Below are 6,211 nucleotides of genomic sequence, written 5' to 3'. Positions count from 1 at the left end.
AATACAGTAGAGCGTCGTTTATCCGAATCAATTGGGGACTGGGGTGGTTCGGATAACTTATTTTTCGGATAACGAATCATGTACGAAAAAATATATTAATTTATCCCATGTTGAAATTTCTCTCCGTTGTGTGTCGCTTTGAATTTTCATCGATGTTAAGCCTAACGAAGACTATTATATCGTTAAAAATTATTTTTTTATTTTGTACACACAAAATAAATTTATTGAAAAATATAAAAACAATAAAAAATTACACTTCAGAATGTTAATTTAGTATCAAAAACGTAAAATATTTGAGTAGCCCGAGAAATAGCCGAATATTGCAGCACCACAGCACTAGCGAAAATTTAAATTTGCCGACTGGAATGCTTTCGGATAACGGACGTTTTGGATAACCAGCTTTCGGATAAACAACGCTCTACTGTATAAGATAAATGTCAGATATAAGATAAACGTCAGATATCAAACAACATATTGATAGACAAGTGGTGAAAAAGTAACAAAAACTAAACTATTTAGAGAGGTTTATATAAATATTGCTAAATATTTTTGTAAATAAGTCAAAATCGTTTATTTCAATTTCATATTCATATATAATGGTTACCACAATATATATTTTACAGGATGTAACAAAAGTTTCTGGTATAGCTGTCACATTGAGAGAAAACTTATTCCTTTGAATCAATTACACAAAAATGGAAGAAAATATACTTCTTGGGAGTAATAAATGGCTAATTAAATAATAGTGTTCCCTCCACTGTTTGACTCAATCATCAGACACTCTTTCACAGGCCAAAAACTTTCATCAAGATTACAAATTTCATTTTCTATGACCAAATTCCAGTATTCCATATCCAAATTATTGATTTTTTGTAAACTTGGTCCTTGAAACACTGGGTATCTTTGGGAAGGTTACAATAATTAGAATAGAGAGGTTGCAGTCAAAATTTTATCTCTAAAATGTGAATGTTGAACATTGAGTGTCACCATCTTATAGGCCTAGAAGTTTGACAATGGCATTTGGAACATCGAGTATGACGTTCAATGACGTTCCAAATGCCATTGTAAAACTTCTAGGCTTACAAGATGGTGCTCAACGTTCACATTTTAGAGATGAAAACTTTGGTTGCAACTTCTCTAATATTGGATAATTTCCAAGCTTTCCAAATCTTCACACCAGATGAATCAAGAGCAGATCAGATGAATCATGGTTCCAAGTGTGGTATTTAGCCACATCCTGCATTAACACAGTAATATTCTTGCTTAAACTTTCATATCCTTCAACAGCAGTATATTTTGGAATAATTTTTTTTGGAAATAGTATTCAGTGATTACAATAATGTTCTTATCAACTAGCATCATTTCTGTTTTTGAATATTGCACCCTTATGTTACCATGCTCTTTGGTCAAATTTTTGGGAACTTTTACTGGTAGAATTTATATTGGATCAACTGTTCTCTCCTGTATTTCAATGATTTGAATAAAAATATTGACAGTCCATTAGTAAAGAAATTTAATAAAAGTTTCTAGCATATACTAGAAACTTTTTACAAATGTTTATCATGCAAAATTAATGGAGAAAACTAAGCTCACTAGTATTCTCTTTCTGTTAAGCAAAGCATCACTCAGATTACATGAGCACATGCTTCTTTGTCAAAATCAAAGCCCATTCATAAAAAAAAACAGCTGTCACATAAGTACACCAGTAACTTACAGGAATTAAAATGCTTTGACTGCAGCTGTATAGACAGTGTAAATATAGTTTTTCCCCCACTAATTTTCATTTCCAACATAGCAGTAGGTTCTAAATTATGATTTCACATTAATGCTGTATATATATAAAGCAATGTTTTTGATTTTCACAGCATTAATGTGAAATATATATATATCACAAAACTTTAAAAATAGACAAAAATATATATATATATAGTTTTGTCTATTTCTGATATATATATATATATATATATATATATATATGATATATATCAAAAATTAAACCAGAACATACCAGAAATTTGTTAAACCATGTACAAACAATAAAAAAAATTCATTCCAATACATGCAACAAAATTCTTGTAACATACCTCATTAATTCTGGAGAAAACATTTTAATGTTGTTAACAATTTCAAAACTTGGACACCAAAGCTCTCCAGCTGAAGCAATAATAAAAAATTTCATTTAATTTTCAATCAATTACAACTAAATTTTTATAAAACTATTTAAAAATGTAATATTTTTAAGAACCTTACATTTTTAAATTGTTTAAAAATGTGCAATAATCAATTACTCAATTTAATTCAAAATATGTAAATTTAATGTTTTTTTAATCTAATTTTGTTCATAAATGTTAATAAAAGTTTACAAACAAAAGTTTATTTTATAAGAACAGTATTAAATAAATAAAACTTTAATTTTTAAAAAACAATTAAGTTAAAAAAAAATATAATTCACATATCCATATACAAGAATAAGCATAATTATTAACTTGAGCTTTATCTCAGGAAATAAATGACCAAAACAATAAATATATGCAAGCAGAACATTTTATTCTTTATGCAACAAAAATTTAAAAGCAAAAATTTAATCTAAATTATGTCAAATACAAGATACTAAAACAAGATAATACAACATTAAGAAGGTACTAAGCATTGTCAAAGCTTTTTCAATATCATTTGTCAGAAATTGATATATGGCTGCGTGTGTGTGCGCATGCACACACACCACAATTGTCAGGTTGGTTCTAACAATTATGAGCTCTGTTGGGAACAAAGTCCATTCTTTAACAAGAGCATCTTTAAGTTCTTGGAGTGTTCTTGATGAAAGTTGACAAAATGCACATTGGACTATGTGTACAGGCATTATAGTCTACAAAAATAAATCTGCACCTACCTTCCTTGAAAAAGTCTCACATGGGGTTCCAAAACCTCATCTCTATCTTTCAGTAATGGCACTCCTTGCAAAAACTGAGCTCAGTGTGGCTATTAGCTATAATACCACTCCCAGACTATAATACTTGCAAAATGATCTCTCTTCACAATGTTCCTACAATGTTTATTGAATTCCCCTCTCTGGATTCTGATCTGATACAGTATAAGAATCATTCTATACACTGTACATGGATTTGTCATTGCACAGAACATAGACTGGATGGGCAAAGTTCAATATTGATGATTATGATACTCTGAAAACACTTTTTTGCACAGGGATCAATGGAATGCAACATACCAGGTGTCTGGCAAAAAACACTATTTACCTGAAGTCCTCTGCTTATAAAATTGCAGTATTTAGAGCTCTAGTCAGAAGAGCATAGAATACCAGGTTTGCTCTAACAGTTTTCTGTATGGAAATCCTCCATACACTTTACACTTAAAATTTGTGAAAATTTTAAGTTTACACTTCATTATTTTTATTCAAGTAAGCATGAACATTGTCACAAATTTTCCCAGATTTTAGAATATTGAAATTTTCAAATTATTCTGTGCTTTTTGTCAGGTTTACTTTAATGAAAAATGATAGGACATAGAAAAAAAAATTGCATTAACTTTCCTATTAACCAGGTGTCATTGTCGTCACTGTCACTTGTCATATAGTAAAACAGTAATGAATTGTCCTCAATGGTTAAGCCATCCAAAGAAACAATGCCATGCTACTACTGTAGTTATGTAGAAGAGCCTGCATGTTTTGCTTCAACTTCCTTTCATTACCAAGAATGAGTATAAAAATATGTTAGATATAGTTGAATTCTTTAAATGGAATATTCAACTAGATCTAAGGTATCTTTGTCTGGAAACAAAAAACAGCAGAAAATGTGTATTTTTGTCTATCTGCAGAGTGGATTATGCTTACTTTTTTTAGATAAATGTATTAGGTTGTCAGATACATTCACACTTTCTTCCAATGTTATTTGAATTAACAAAAAATATTTTTATCATAGTGTTATGATTTTTTTAGCTCTATTCTTACTCTACAACTTTTGTTTTTTTTTAAATTTGATTAAATTTTACCTCTTTTCAGACATATGAGAATGAAGTCCAAGTAGACAAAAATAAGCATTTTCAACACTTACTTTACTCTCAAATCAAGGTTCCAAAGTTACCAAAGCTGCTCAAGACATTGTGTTGTTTACAGAGGTGGTGTTATTACTGAAAGAACTGCATAGAAATGATTTTCCTGCTTCAAGGAATAGAAATTCAAACTCAGACTGTCTTCCAGCTGCTCTATTCAGTTAAATGAGAATTGATTGAGCTCTTCTATGGATCTACACTAGAGATTGGTGCAGATCCCATAGATGAAATCCATTATTCCCCAGCAGATGGGATGCTCTTGTAATACTGTTTCCCATCACCTTCACTTGATGAGCAAGATCTAAAATCTGCATGGATGCAACACACTAAATGAAAAAAATTCCAGTAATCCTATCACTGCCAGTTTTCTTGCTTGACACCATGTTACTCATGGACAGGTTAAATTTAATTATTATAATTAAATCAATAAGAGGGAGTACCTAATGCCTGCCTCTATGCATAATTACTTTACATTTATTTATTAATAGCAGTAATAATAGATCTAATCCAGCAATCATTTGGCTTTAATGTAACTATTGAGCTTACAGATGTTTGTTTATATTTGCAAATACATTTCTTTACTGCATCATCACCAGTGATAAAAAATGATGTCTTTATGTCAATATGAAGCAGAGGAAAGAATAACTGTAGAATAGTTCCAACAAGTAAGTAACACCTCAAAGCAAGCCATAGCTGCATCCTTTGAGGTACTTGAAAACTACAAAATCATAGCTGTACATAGTTGTGTATATACAAAAACATAACAGTGCATAGCTGTGTGCACTGTTATGTTCAGCAAATGCATCAGCTCAACAAGGCAATCCAACCAAAGTGACTTGACCAGTAGCATTGCATGCTTCAATATGACAATTCACCCCTACATTGCTAATTTGACCAAACCCAAGTTAAGAGCTTGGTTGGGAAGTTCTACCACACCCACTTGATCTAACACCTTCAGATCACCACCCTTTCCACTCACTAACAGTCAGCAAGGTATTTTATTAAATGAAGAGCTGAAAACATGGCCTGATAAATTTGTCAAGGTATGGTGATTTATATCATCAAGGCATTGACAAACTAGTGAAACATTTAAGTCATGAAAAATATATGAGGGCTGTTCAAAAAGTATTGGACCTTTGGTCGGCAAAAATACATTTATTGATTTTGAGGTACAAAACCCTAATCCCCTTCAAAGTAGTCTCCTTGGTAGTGTATACACTTCTAGCGTTCCTGCCATTGCTGGAAACACTGATGGAACGCATCTTTTGGAATGGCCTTCAGCCGGTCCGTCGCATTCCTCACGATGTCTTCTCTCGACTAAAATCAGGTTTCTTTTAGTGGCATTTTCAGCTTGGGAAATAGCCAAAGGTCACACGGAGCCATGTGGGGAGAGTACGGAGCATGACGAACCACAGGAGTGTTGTGTTTGGCGACGAAAGCCCGAATCAGATGCGCAACATGGATGGATGCGTTATCACGATGGAGCTGGCAAGTTTTGATCGACCACAGATCCGGTCGTTTGCGTCGCACTGTATCGGAAAGACGACAAAGGACCTCCTGGTAGTACTCCTTTGCGACGGTTTGGCCTCGTGGTGTGTACTCACGATACACCGCCCCACGAGAGTCGAAAAAACTGTTAACATGACCTTGATATTGCTGCGGACCTGCCACGCTTTTTTTAGCCTCGAGGATCGACCCCGAAAGCCTGCTGAATCTTTTGAATGGTTTATGCTCGGATATCGCCAAAGTTTTTGGCAAAATTTGATGTAATATCGCTGCTCACGTTCAGTCATTTTCCAACTTAGTGGAATCCGACGAGAGCTCACTACATGTCCTCATTCATAGGCCAACTGCCAACGACCGACGCTTCCTGCAGGCGGGAAAAAGTTCAGGGCTGTGCATGACTGTCCCCTCCACAACTCCACCGAAGGAGGCCTCCCGCGCATCATTGGTTTACACGGAAAAAATAAAAGTCCAATACTTTTTAAACAGACCTCGTATTATTGACTGATTTAATTAAAATTAAAAGATTAAAATAAACAGAAAAAAAATGAACGAATTTATCTGACAATCCAATGTTAGGCTGTCTGTATTGAATAATCAAAGTACAACTATTCAATGCTGTCTATAGATTTGGTTGCATATG

The sequence above is a fragment of the Centruroides sculpturatus genome, unplaced genomic scaffold, assembly GCF_000671375.1.
Source record: "Centruroides sculpturatus isolate CEXI.00-Female unplaced genomic scaffold, Cexi_2.0 scaffold1620, whole genome shotgun sequence".
In the NCBI taxonomy this organism is placed as follows: Eukaryota; Metazoa; Arthropoda; class Arachnida; order Scorpiones; family Buthidae; genus Centruroides; species Centruroides sculpturatus.
This window is presented reverse-complemented; position numbering follows the sequence as displayed.